The sequence below is a fragment of the Papaver somniferum genome, chromosome 11, assembly GCF_003573695.1.
Source record: "Papaver somniferum cultivar HN1 chromosome 11, ASM357369v1, whole genome shotgun sequence".
Classification (NCBI taxonomy): Eukaryota; Viridiplantae; Streptophyta; class Magnoliopsida; order Ranunculales; family Papaveraceae; genus Papaver; species Papaver somniferum.
The window spans coordinates 18,443,223-18,458,742 of NC_039368.1; positions in this window are offsets into that span (position 1 = coordinate 18,443,223).

The following is a 15,520-nucleotide window of genomic DNA, read 5'->3' on the forward strand; positions in this document are numbered from 1 at the left end:
AGTTAAAAATATGAGTTAGGTTGATATGCAACGAAGATTAGAAAACTGCAATCAGTTCATGGTATATCACTTATCTTGAGACAGGTTTGATTTATTTCGTTTATGTTTCCATTGGGAATTTGGTCAAATGGATTCATGGTTTTTCCTTTCATCCATAGGGTTTTCCCCAGTTCAATGTGCAATCGAAATTATAAGATTTCAGTGTAATGTGGAATCAGTTTTTTTTAATCAAGTTGTTCCAACAAATTTAATTATGATGGTGTTTATTAAACATTTACACTGTTGTTTGTTAGGCTACTGGTCCGACGGATGAAGTAAACCAAGTTTTGAATCTTTAATTTGTGCTTAAAGGTTCAAATAATTTCAAACAAATGGAAATTGTCATCTCGTAATGTGGATCCAAAGTTGTGGTAGATTGAATAAATAGTGTGCAGTGTTCCTAAATTTATTTATCTACTATTATTGTTGTGCGTCATTACAGTTACATTACTTGTTCGTTTATCAGTTCCCAGGCATAGTTTGATTTGTTTTTTTCTTGGATCAGTCTTATGTAAACCCTCTCATGTTTTATCTGGCATACGTTGGTTAATATGTGGGTATTATATGTCAGCGGCTCTATTAAGATTATGACGCTAAAGCGTCTATTACATTGCAGGTTACGAGGATCCCTTGATCTGAACGGTATGTTATTTGTATAATTCTAACTCTTCAATTTATATGGTCATAATAATAGTTATAATTTTTTCTAATCAACTGAACCCTCATTATTGGGGGGTGGGTGGGTGGGGGGAGTTAATTGGCTTTCTAGTTAGGAAGCGCCCCGTATGAAGGTTAAGTTCTGCTCCCCGATTACCACTTTTTGTCAATTACACAATGTAGTTCTGATGAGTATTGGGTCACTATGTTTCGCCTTTAAGCACCTAATGAATTGAGAATCCCTAATGATGTGTTTTAGAAAGAAAGTAGTTCCCTTCTATATCCGATAAAAATAGTTGTGATCATTATGAGTCAGTTATTGGAATATATTTGCAGCAACTAAGTCACGTCAGTGTGTACGGCTCGTAAGAGTAGAACCGTTGTGTAGGGGCAACAGTTGATAAGAGCAAATGACACTTAAATCTGGCAGACCTTTGCGTCGGGATTTATTATGGATAATGAGGTAGAGTATTAGGCAGAGATCCTTTCCCTTTTCTTAGGACCCAACATTCATCAAACCTACAATCACTAGGTGGTTAATAATAATAATATAATTTGTATGTTGTGTGTAGTATTGGAAAATGCTACTGGTTATTTACCGATTTTAATATATACGATCATTTAAAATAGGTCACCATTTAAATTTATGCGCCCGCTGGTCATGGTGGATAAAACAAGAGTCTCAAGTTAACCCTTTTTAATCTTGGTAGAAGCTACACATAATCATTGTAGATATAGTAGTCTAGGTTTTTCCAAGATTACAATAGAGAAGGAAATATTACCAAACCACAGGCAGTCATTGCAATTCAATAAAACGTGAATGAATATGCGCCTGCATTGACAGTACACATTCTTATTTACCACTTTAGGTTGTGTGTGATGTTTTTTCTGCAAATCAATCCCGGTACCTTGTTTCCTTTGTGTTGACAGATTCACACATGTAATGCACCTTAGGTCGGAAGTGTTCAGGATTATGGGGATTTTTGTTTATTGGTTGAGAACGAATATTGGTTGACAGTTGAGCAAGAGCTTGTTGGAATTTCTGGCTATTATAAATGACATGAAGCATTTGAAATTATAGGGACATTGCGTAAATGAATAATGATTTGTGAAGTAGTTTAAAGCGCATTATGATTACTGATGTATCTTAAACTGCATACATAATCTGCTCTTTTGAAATTTTGTAGTACAGTGCAATCTATGTTAATTTTCTTTTTAGCATTATGTTATTTTTATTATTTTTTACTAGTATTGGTGGTGTATTGGTTACGTAAGTTATTAAAAAAAATGATATCATTCTTCTTCCTTTTAAGTATTAACTCAATTGGCTGTCGAACATAAGGTAAAACAAGCAGTCAATCCAACTAGAAAATGTAGAGGAAAAATGTATAGATTGTTACCAAAAACAAAAGAGTTTGATATACCATGATTTTTATGTCGCCGACTATAGTTCAATAAGGAAAGCAGTGCATATCCTCTTTCATAAGGTCCTATAAATTTAATTGGGTAAGTCGATAACACCGTCGTTTTAATTTCAACGAGTACCTTATTTTGCACGGTACTATAAAATATGGTGGGTAATTTTCTTTGAAGTAGTAACAATTTAACCAGGTATCCTAGCCAGTCTGTAGCACTAAAAAGATTGGGTAGATTGTTTGAAGTTCCAATATAATATGTTTGTGATTTGGTTATACACGTAGTCCAACTTGATAGATATATATGTTGTCCAACTTGATAAATTAAAGAGGTGGCTAGATTGCGTTTGCAATAGATTGCATGTACATAAGGGTCTTAATTTCTGAAGTTTCATTGGAAAAGAAAAAATAATTCAAAAGTAAAAAAAAATGATTACATCGTGTTAAGTTAATCTCCATAGTTTTGAGCAATAATATTGGAAAGAACTCTACTGAAATACATGACAGATCCATAATAAAGATTACAGTTTGGACATTTGCATTGAGAACACCTTGTGAAATTACATAATGTATACGCTGTGAAATCTAAACGTACCCCCAAATTTCTAATGTTTCTTGTGTAAATCAAAGGAAAACGTCAACAACTAGTTGTATGATGGTTGACCACGTGAAACATGTGTGAAACATAGAAGGTTAAAATATCAGACCGCTTTAATAATAATTAAAATTTTAGAAATAACCACTGTGTTTGCTGATAAACTTCAGCATTCATCTGACGAGGCAGACATCGTATTGAAAACCTAGACCATGGCCCCAAAATGAAATTGCCACCAACACTTACTGCCGACTAACGACCTAAACAAATATGTTAACCCCCTTTTCCTCTATCTTTAGATGTTAGTATATATATGATAACATTTAGGTACAAAAAAAGAAAAAAAAATCAACTTTACACATTAATCTGCAACCTGATATTCTAAAAAAAGCAGGCATTTCCAAAAGGAAAATTTGTTGATTGGTCCAAAGCCCATATAGTTATTTATAGTAAGGTCCAACCAGATTTTTTTTTATCCGGAGGTCCAAAATTAATAAAAAAATAGAAATGAACATAATACCCCCTACTACCAAACGTGTGTGTCTACACTGCTTACAAATTTGAGTACATATCTGGCACACTGCTCACAAATTCGAGTACATATATGCTAACAAATTTGAGTACATATATGCCGCACTGCTTACAAATCTGAGTACATATCTGTCGCACTGCTTGCAAATTCGAGTATATATCCGCTGCTTACAATTCGAGTATATATCTGCTGCACCGCTTCCAGGTAAAGTACATATCTGTTAGAATCAATTATAAATAAATTAGCACATATTTCAGTATTGCGCATACGTACTCGTGGATCAAACAAAAAAAAAGTGACAAAACTCTGAATAAAACAGAATCAAAAGAAGTTTCTATCAGTACGCCTTATACGTACTGCGTATTCATGAAATAAAAATCAACTGCCTGTAAAAAAGAATTGATGAATCCTCCAAATGTCAGAGTTCAGTGCCGTACCTCAAGCCAAACTGATGTAGTTTCACTTCCTGTGAACAGGTATTGACCTAGAAAGATGGTGTCTCCTTTCTTTACTGCCTGCACAGAATCATATAGCTTAGGATAACATAGTCACACAGGTATCGCAAAGACAACAATTGGAAGGTTCAAGGGAACATCTACACTGTCATCCTTCTTCCTAATCATTGTTTTCCAATTTTACGATATACATCAACAGAACGCAAACATATTCGAATTATGTGACAACAATTCCCAAGCCCAAACTGAAATTACACTATGATTTAACCAAAATTTCAGCACACCTTTGCTAATCCATCATAATTGATTGGCAATACATCTGAAGTTGCTTCTTTATCTTGATCCGGAGTCAAAACAACCGATGATTCAGCCTTCAGTGCAATCGATTTTTCACTTTTATTAAGAACTTGCAATTCAGGGCCTATTGTATCTAGCATAACCTGAAACAAGTGAACAACAAGATATGCACATTTATTATCAATTTTCACTCTATAATCCATAATAGCAATTCCAAAAAAACGATTCAAAAACTGCAACAACAACGAAGATCATGACAATTCGTTAAACAATCCAATTCAAATCAACAAAACTTACAACACAGAGCTTCTTAGTACTCTTAACAAGTATGATTAGTATGATTTTGAGAAAATAAAGAAAGAAAATAACTAGAAAATCAAATTGAGAGTTCAAATAAGCTAAAACCATCAAAATCTAACCAAAAAATCGAATAATTACGATCAAGATTCATAAAAACAGTACGTCATATACGTACTGATGTTTAATACACAAGCAAAAACTGAAACCAAACATATAAAAGCATAGTAAACACAGAAAAATCAGTACGTCATATACGTACTGATGGTTAACACATAAAACTAAACTGAAACCAAACCAAAAGCCAACAAAATGAAACTAAAATTCTAGATCTACAAACGAAACAAACGTAAAACATGATTTTATAACTAGAGCTGGAGTATTTTCATCAAAAACCTTCAGTACATCATATATGTACTGATGATTAATACACAAAAGCAAACTAAAAACAAACCAAAGACCAACAAAACCGAGTTAAAACATCAGATCTAATAATGAAATGAACATAAAACATCACTATCTATCTAGATCTAAAGTATTTTTACCAAAATTGAAGTAAAAAATTAACGAATCAAGCATGAAGATCATAAACACAAAAAAAACTGAATTTAATTCCTCTTTTCGGAACCTTAAAATCTGAATTTTGAATTCTTTTTCCCATGAAATCAAGAGATTTGGATCTCAGATTAAGATAGAATCAATAAAAAACTTAAAATAAAGATCAGTATAGGTAAATCAACTTACGAAATACCTCAGAATCAAAACAAATATTTCAGTATTACATATACGTACTCATGGATCGAACCCAAAAATCAATTAAAAAACGCTGATAAAATCCAAAAACAATGACAAAACTTTGAATATAACCGAATCAACATCAGATCTAATACCTAAACATTAGATTTTGCTATAAACATAAAAATTTCTCTAATCCGAGAAGAAAAAAACCTAAATTAAAATTAGCTTTTGAAGAAGAAAGGAAAAATGAAAACCTAAACTATACCAACAGTAAGGAAGTGAACCTACCGATTAATCTTATTTTGAATTCACGAATTGATCAACACCTCAGAAGATCTTCATAGCCGGAGCTTTTCACCGAACCACAAATGAGAAAATGAAGAAGAAATGGATTTGGTTACTGCTTTATATACTTAAGGGTGTTTTCGGTATTTAAAAACACGTCCTCATATGTTCCACACGTGTGCAGGACCTGGGCTTAAAAAATTTGGTCCATTTTCATGTTTTCTTTTAATTATGGACCTCTGATTAGTGGGCTTTAATGGGTGGACCTGCCACTAACTAAGAACACTATAATGGTACCTATTCGTAATTCCTACTTTCCAAAAATTCGTCGCATCTCTGTGCACCCGAACCCCGTCCCGTAGCCCAAAAATCAATCAGGTGTAGAGTTCGATTCACACTGCACCCAAAGTCATATGTCAAGATATACCTAACCGAATTAAATTATGCGTGATGCTACATAAATCTTAAATGGGTTACGCAGTAATACACATTGAATGAGCTTACCCCCAGTATCTATTGGTAAGTATGGTGAGTACCCCTAGAACCTTTTTGATCGATTTCTCCCACTTGTGGTTTCTTCTATGTGTTTTTCAGCCGCAGCCTTACTCCTAGTCATTTTGGGTGTACCTAACGCATGATTCAAAAATATCATTTCAATCAAACAAAGATACTAGAAGCAAGTAAAAACAAGAATTGTGGCTTTACTAAATGATGAACATCACTTACATAAAGTTATGTTAGATATGTGCATATAACATACATATCGTACCCTAATCAAGTATAACCCTATACCCCTTAATATAGTATAACTCTGGACAGTTAGTATATATAAAGTTTAGAAATGCAAGTTTTGGTGCCCTATCTGCTGCAAGGGCAAGCTTTTTTGCCCTCCTTGATCGTTTGACCTCTGAAGCGGCCCCTTGTTCCGCATCTATGCCTATGAGATAGAGTCGGACTAGTAAGGCACCTATGTAAACCACTTGTTACTGTAATGTATGTACTTTAGGTTTAAGTACCTGTTGATGTGCTGCTCCCCCCTTCCGTGATTGCTCACTTTCTTTTTTTTGCTATTTCCATCTTCTGCTCCCCTCTTCTGTACGAGGCCGCTACAATTTCCAGCCCCGCTTTTAATTTTCGGTCTGCAGCCTTGTCCTTGCCACCTGCGCAGTTCACCTTATTAGCAAAATGTTTAAGCAATTAACCAACAAAATAGGCGCCACAAGTGAATACACACTTTTCAACTCCCTAGATCTTTGTTATTGATGGTTGCATCTCAACGGAGGTTTAAACGCGTGCCCAGTCTAGATTTCACCGATTTCACCGTTTTCCTTGGGGGACGGACCGAAGTATCCTTCTTTGGCGGTGTTGGACCGAAGTACCCGGAGACTTGAAAAAAGACCAATTTGGTCAAAAAAAAAAAAAAAAACACAAGGGACCCAATTTCCCTCTCCAAGGGACATATGATAATACACGTTTAAGCACACTGTGTTACGTTGTACAAACCAAGTATCACAGACTTAGTACAAGCCTCAAAAAGGTAATGACACCATAAACAAAGATAAAAGAATTTCACAGAAGAGCTAAAGGTGACTGTAATACTACTTCCCAATTAATTCAGAAGTTTTTATCCCCATAACTAACTATTTGAGATTGCCAAAGAAACAGGTCTATCTTAAATTTAAAATAAATAAATAAAAAATAAAAATCCAAGCACTAAGTAAACAAGTTTCAAATTTAAGACTCAATGAAAGATAAACTGAACCAAATTTGAGTATTATGTGCATTTCTAGTTCACTCTTTATAGTAACAAGTTCAAATCTAATTTCTTGCACCCTGGTACCAAGTTATATTATACGACCGTATTAAAACGCTACCCAACTTATATTATGCAACCGAGGTGAAAAAATAAGAAACTTATATGCTAAAATTTACTATGCGACCTTATAAGATAGGTACCCAATTTATATTATGGGAAGCATTATTCAGGTGGGTCTGTTAACATAAAAAAAAAGAATTCAAATGGCAACAAAACTTCAGGTTAAACTGAGATTAAATTTACAGAACGCTACTATTGCCTACAACCTCCAGTGGGACATAGCATATTACCTATTTTAATTGCAATCCTAACTAAAAATAATACCAAAAAGAAAACAATGAAGGATGAGCTTCACTAACTCTTCCATTTACATGGCACACATTAAAAAAAATTCAAAATCAATTTCATAAACCGATCAAAACCTAACTTCAACATACACTTCATCAATACAAATAATTTTTCCAGATGGATGTGTAATCTTTAAAATCAATACTCAATTCTATATCAATGGTAATGCCCCTTGCTTTGAACCCGAATCAGATAACCAACTTAATACAAATCCGATATGATTCCATTCAATTCCTTAACCTTCGAATATTATGAGGATATGAACCTAACAAAATCTAAAGGAGAAGCACGGAGATTACAGATTTAAACAGTAACATGTTATGGTTTAAAAAGGAAAAAATAGCCATTACAATCACTTTTCTATCTGATGAAATTGAAAAATTAAATATAACTATATATTTATACCATCTGGATTTGATGAATTCATATCCATCAGACTCTGACTCTGCAAACTTGCATATGAAGAGAGAGTGAAGCAGAAGACTGGTGTAACAGAAAATGAAGAAAGAAATTGAAGAAGAGATACGGGATATATAACCTAGCCAACCCATCTCGGCACCCGACCCGTACATCCTAACCTAACCGGCGTATTTGGACTAACTCGGCCGGGAGGGTAGGTTAGAGAAAACCGGCTCTAGTTAACTCAGCGGGTCAGCTGAGTCTACCTCTCACATAGTTGTTAGGTATTTTAAGAGTTTTACATAAAGCGAACATTTCCGGGAAACATTCAATTTTAATGAGGTTCGCTCAATATATTTGACCATTAAACAAAGAATTCGAGACCCTCTACATCTCCAGCCCGCCAATCATTGGCACCTAAACATTAAAAGACTTAATCCCTTATTTTCTCCCCCGTTCTTCTTCCTCAGTCCTCTTCTTTTACTCTTAATTTTGAGTCTCATCTCACTCCCAAAATCTTCCTAGACCCTCCTCATCTTCAGTTCCTTCTTTGATTCAGTCCATCACCACTACAATTATTTGCCTAGAACGGTAGCCGATTAAATCCGCGATCTAATTTAAATCTGACTCAAATCGGGAAGGTGTAAAACTGAACCGAAGATAGTTCAGGCACAGTGGTATAAAACCGCTACAATTATTTTCCTAGAACGGTAACCTATTAAATCCGCAATCTAATTTAAATCTGACTCAAATCAGGATAGTTTAAAACTGAACCGAGGGAGAGTGGTTTGGTTGATAGTTTCAGCTGAAACCTGAAACGACCGACCTATGTGCATCTTTTGATCGATTTGTATAGCGGGTGTACGAAAATCATTAGATCGGGATTTTTTGGTCATAATGAAGTATATGCTGGTGTATAAAATAGATTTATAATAAAAAAAATGAGGTTTGATTGTTAAATTAGCGCAAAAAAATATTCGGACTTCACAGTGTGAAGAAAATTTTTCATCTCATGACAAGAGGATTTATGTACATATAAAGATGCTGGACACACCGAAATTTCACACTTCATTTTGTCTCGAAGGGAATTGAATGGTCAATACTTTACGTTCTCAGCATTGAGATTGATAAGGACAGTAGTGGGCCCACCACTCCTCTCACACGGAGTATCTTCGAGTTTTATTTTTCGGTGGATTAATCATTTTCGATATACATGTGGTTTTATATTGACTAATTCTAGACCGAAAAATGTCCCGTGAACTACACCGCGAGGGAATCGAACGGTGCCGACAGTAGCGTTTAGATAGAAGGACCTGAGTGGGCCCCACCACCCCTCTTGCACGGTTAACCATTTTTCGGCTTTTGTTACTGGTGAACTTATTTGACATGATTATTTATTTTATTTTATTTTTGAAGAAGAAACTTGAAATTAAAGCAGAATTGCATGTGGAAATGTTGCACTTCTGGTGTCATTTAATACAGTTTGTTTCAAAACAGGGGACCATGCATTCCCATAGTTTAGTTTGGAATACTCCCCATTGACTATCGTTGACTATCATCTGCTCCATGATTAGTAAGAGTATCGGTTGCCTAGTTTGCTTCCCTGTAATTATGAAGAATTTTCTGATTTATAAAGGGGATACCAATATTAGCAGGGTGATACCAATTGAACAACCTAACGGTCAAGATCTGCTAATATTTATTTGTCTTATATGACATGGTATCACCCCAAATAATATTGGTATCCCCGAGTCTTTCGATTTATTTCAATGTTTTCTCTCTCTTTCAAAAAAGATTTATTTCAATGCAGTTCTGGTTACATTGATACGCTCTAGTCCGTTTGATTATGCATTAATAGTTCAGAACTATTAGGTTGCATTAACTGTTTGTACTTGTTGACTTGTTGGTTGTCACTCGTGCCTGTGATGTATGAATCATAATGATATTTAATAATGATCACGTGTACGGTATGGTACTTGTTCATCTGTCTGTATAATTATTTTTTTCAGATTACTCAAACGATGGGAGGAAGAGGGAGTCCTGGTTTTCAGAGACTCATTTTATATTTATTTAATGTATGTATTCGTATGGAATTGGAGCTTCCTCTGTCCTCACTTGAATACTGTCTGTCTATTCTCATACGCTGAATGATGTTCTTGTTTTCTTTTTCTTTAAAATGATGGCTGTATATATACGTTCTGTAAAAGCGTAGCTCGTAAACGAAAATGTACAAAAAAAAAAAAAAAAGTATTGTACTTCCAACCAATAGCCTTTTCCACCCCTCCCTTATAATATTGGGCGTTCCATTCATACCCTGAATTTTGCCCATTTTGATTTCCATGGAAAAACAAGAGGTTTCATTGTCGAGGGAATTGACCAATGGTTTTCGAAAGCGTACGCTTTACGTTTCGCTTCGATTTTTTTTTCCAGAAAGCAGAAATGCTCTGAAGCGTACCCGTAAAGTATTCTGATTGTGAAACGTGTTGTCAATGATTTTGACCAAAATCAGAAACGTAAAATGGTCAAACTTCAAGAAATAATGTTGTAGAAATTAAGAAATAATGGTGGAATTCAAACCTAACACCTCATGTGTGGTATGTGAATGCTCAACCGTTGTTTTACATGGTTATTTAGGATATTATTTGGCTATATTTTATGTTTATAAATATTTTCATATCTATTTATGATATATCAAATTTTATATTTTACGATTCACCGCGAACCATGAATTGCAGCTTTACGCTTCAACCTATGCATCGTTTCTCAAAAAAAGAAAACGGGTCACGCTCCGCTTCACGCTTTCAATACCTTGATTTGGCCAATAGCTATAAGACACGTAGGTCGTGGAAGGGAGTGGGGGTTAATTAGTATTTTCGCAAAAAAAAAATCTCGTACAATTTTAAGGCCACACCGGTACCGCGGATAACATTGCATGTTGCTTTGTTACTATGAGTTTAAGGCCACAAATTAAACATGTTACGAACTTCTTGCTTTCCTCATATGCCCTCTTGAGGTGTTTCTCTTTTTTATTTTGTTTTCTTCGTGGTGAATTTATTATGTAACTGCAGTAAATCCTACAGTACACCCATGTATTGATAATAACTCACAAACTAAGATATGATGCACAAGAACATTTAATTATAAAGATGATAATATTAAGGAATATTTTCTCTCCAATCCAACTCGGAATTTACACAACTTTTTCTCCAAGATAACCACTTAGACTAGAAAATGACTCTCTCAAAACCACATATAAATTGGTTTCTGTTTACCTTGATTTATCAAAAGACGGAGCAAAACTTGTAGGTATTTCTGTTGGAGACAGATTTATCTATTACTGTAGACTTTTCTGTGTGATACATATTTTTTTATTAAAGTCTTCAACTTTGGGTGGTAGCAACTCTTAGTTGTGGGTGAGATCAGCTAAGGGAGTCAAGTGTGTAGTATCCTGCTGGGAAGAAGCGAAAACGTACCTTGGATCAGTGTGAGATTGATTGGGGTTCAACTACAGTCCAGACCGAAGTTAGTTTGTAGTAGGCTAGTGTCTGTAGCGTCTTAATTCAGTGTGTGTTCAATCTGGACTAGGTCCCAGGATTTTTCTGCATTTTCGGTTTCCTCGTTAACAAAACTTCTGGTATCTGTGTTATTTCTTTTCCGTATTATATTTTATTATATAATTGAAATATCACATGTTGTTGAACCGATGAATTGGGAAATCCAACCTTTGGTTGTTGATTGAAATTGATTGATCCTTGAACATTGGTCTTTGGTACCGTTCAAGTGATTTCTCTTGTATTCAATTAGACTCGCAGATTTCTATTTGCTTGAGTACGTATTGAATCGAAAAAGTGAGGTAGAACTCTTTGATATACTTTTATTAAGATTGAGTCTGACTGTCTAGTTGATTCTCTTAAAAGTATATTGGAGTTTGTCCATACAGATTGCTAAGCGAAATATTGGGTGTGGTTGTTAGACCCCCGATTTTTCATGATCAACATAAGAGAACTTACGGAGCAACACAGTATATGCACAAAGATGTGGATCAGTGAAAGACCAATACTGCGGAATAAACAAAGATTCATTCTATTTTTCATCATTGGCACAATGACATATAATAGACTTAACCTTTGTAAAAAAAAGTTCATCATTTCTTCTATCAAAATAATGACATAAAAAGCTTAACTTTTGTATTTAAAATTTCATTTTATCTTTAATCAATACATTCATATCGACATATGATAGAGATAACTTTTGAACAAGTATGCGACAATCAAGGTTCACGGATGTAAACAACATATCCTATAACAATTTGAAAAATACGAAACCATAAAGATTAATATTGCAAAAAAAATCTTCCAAATAACTTCGAATTTAAATAAATAAATCTAAAAACACTGAACATAAATAAATAAATCACAATAATGGCTATTCCAAACCCTAGTTATCCTTCTTAAAAACACAAGAATAAGGTTCTCATAAGAAGCTTCCTAGACATTGATACCTCTGTGTTAGAGCATTGCTCGGTTGAACCCACCAAGCATTGTTATGTCAAGTTTGGTTGTCATATTTTAGTGAATCAAAACTCATGTTAATAGTCGCTTGATTATGTACTAGAGTCAACTTCGTATAGGTTAGCTTGAAAGTATTAGTATATGAGACATTACAAGTATTGCGAAGTCTTGAAGATATGAAGAAGCAAGGCGCTACAACGACAACAATCATCCTTCCACTTGAGGTTAGTGATCTTTGACTTGAACTGTTTCATTACCTAACGTATCTTTCAAGTCGTGCATATTGAAAACATAACTACGAAGAATATTTGAACTCTACATAGACATAGTATTAAGGAATACAATACGAGGTTTATTTCTTAACCATTAAACTTTGTAGATAAGACATCGTCATTATCATTTGAATGCTATTGTGATTATGTATGGGTATGAGGTGAGGATTTCATCCTAGGGAACAATGTTTACAGGTGTTCTAAGGAAGTAAGTTCATAAACTTGTTTGTGGACCTAAAAGGAAATTTCCAGGTGTTATTGGTTTTGTTATTCATTGCATATCTTATGAACAACCAATATGTGTGATTGAGTATAACCGCTCACAACTTGTTTGTGTTCTTGGTAGAACTATACACAAAGGCCTGAATTATGTATTGATATAACTTTATTAGTAAAACCGATCTTAAGTAATCACCTGTGGTATGATCGGGTTTGTGTGTCTGACCAATTAATGGGAAAGGGGAACCGATCCTAGTAAGGGGTGCAGTACATCACAAGGGGAACGGATCCTTGTATGGGATGAAGAAAGGTTTATATCATAAAGGGGAACCGATCCTATGAACATGTGCAACACGTTTTTAGGCAAAGGGGAACCGATCCTATGGACATGTGCAACACATATAAGTTAGATACTATATATATGTGGGGAACCGATCCTAGTACCTAGTCAACCGAATTTTGGAAAGCTAGTGTGACTATGCACAATACTCACATTGAGGTAGAACCGAAACTTGTTTTGGTAGAACAGTTAAACCCATGATTGTGATTGAATGTTGGTTTGATTAATCACTTAGTTCTTGAAAGTCAGATGAACCAATTCTAAACTTGTTTGGAAGTGTGGGATATCGGTTTCAAGGTTGTAAGTCTGAAAGACAACTTACAAAGTAAAGATGTCGACAAAATTTGAATGTTTATTTCTTTAATTGTTCAAAGATATTCCTTAACGACTAAGGGAAGAGAATCCCAGTATCGAAACATAAATAAGTTAAGAATCTTTAATTAAGCTCATTAATTTCATTTTGTGGGGAAATTCCAGAATTAGTAATGTGCATTTACTAATTAGATTTTCCGAGAGATTTCGATCGTTATTTTTGGACAGTGCATTTCCAGGAATTATGAAAACCGAATCTGTGCTTTAATGAATATCTTGAGAATATTTTCGGTTTTGGAAATTCCTTGGTGTCCAAACTTCCTTGTCTATAAAAACTTGAAGTTTGCCTTTCTAGCAAACTAATCCTTCGTAACAACAGACTTCCTGTTTTGTTGTTTTTACTGGTGTAGCCGCCTATTCGAAGAGGAGAGTAACCTAATTAGGCGAAATCTCTTATGGTCGCTCAGTTTAAAGCTTTTTTAGGATTGAGAAGCTCTAGCGTGTAGTGTTAGTGGGAAACTAGATAATTGCGGTTTATATTTTGTTTTCGATTGATTTGATTAACTAGCGGTGGTTGAAATCTGATTGCACCTAGTTTGTTTATTTTTGAGAATCTTCTCTTCTGATATAAGATTCACTCAAACTAGTTTAGAGTTTCGACGGGGATCTTTAGACTCTTGTTAGTTCTAAAGACGATCTTGTGATAATCCATTGTTGACAGACTCCGTTCTGTGCGTGATTTATCACTAGAGATTCAAGTGATTGTGTGCATATTTTTATTGAAGATTTAAGAATATTTGAAGACAAAGAAGATATTGAAGATCTGACTTGGGTTTTATAATCTTTGGTGTGCACAATAATTGTTTCGATAAAACAGGATCCAATTAATAATCGGTTTATCCTTGTGGTAGATTGGATTGATTAATTGAGTAGATCGGCATCAACACAGTTCTTCAGATTAAAGGTGTTGTTGGCTTAATCTTGAGCGATTACTTCGGTAATTGAAAATAAGATTGATCTAAGTACCTGACGAAGGAGTTTATGTTAAGATAAACGGAAGAGCCGTTGTCCGACTCATATCACTTGGTTGAATAGAGTTGATACCTAACAGATTTATTGTTCCTTTACTGTTTGGAATACGAACCAAAGGAATTGTTCCAAGTACGTGACTTATTTATAAGTTGGAGGCATGGGAATACAGACGGAACTAGGTGAACTATAGGGTTAGTTAATTGGTCTCAACAATACGAAGTTAGGTGTAATTTTGTGTAGCGGCTTAATCCTGAGAGTATCCAATTCTAGACAAGGTCCCGGGGTTTTTCTGCGCTTGCGGTTTCCTCGTTAACAAAATCTTTCCGTGTCATTTACTTTATATTTCCGCATTATAATTGTTTTTATTATAATTAAAGTAGATCGCACAAACGTTAATTCCTATTTAATTGATAAGCAATCCTATTGTGTTTGGTTAAGTCCGAACCTTTGTATCAAGTAAACATACTTTGTTTTTGTATTGTCTCGATCTCGTATCCATAAACGATCACACGAAGTATGAACCGATTAGTTGTATTATCTCGACTCAGTCCATAGACAATCACTTTCGGAGAAAGGACTTAAAGGTAGGAAAAGTTTTAGATTGAGTTATATTTGGGTACCCTTGCCTTTTCACTCTGAAAAATTCTTTATCGTCCCCGAACTCCTTGTCGTCAACATCCATGGGAACATATGGTTCGTGAAGATAGGAGTCAATTCTAACAAACCTTCTAGGTTGAAGATGTCGAACCATGGCCTTCTGAATTTCAAGAGTTCTCATAACAAAAGCCTTTATTTGTTGAATCTCCTTCCTTGTTTCCTTCAACTCTTCAAGAACACCAGAAAACTTCTGAGAGTTTGAAGGAACATCTCTTGGCTTCCTCACATTCCTTCTTTTTCATTTCAAAGTTGGAGATAACGGAGATCTTTATTTTTCCTTCATGATTGATGGCTTAACAATCAT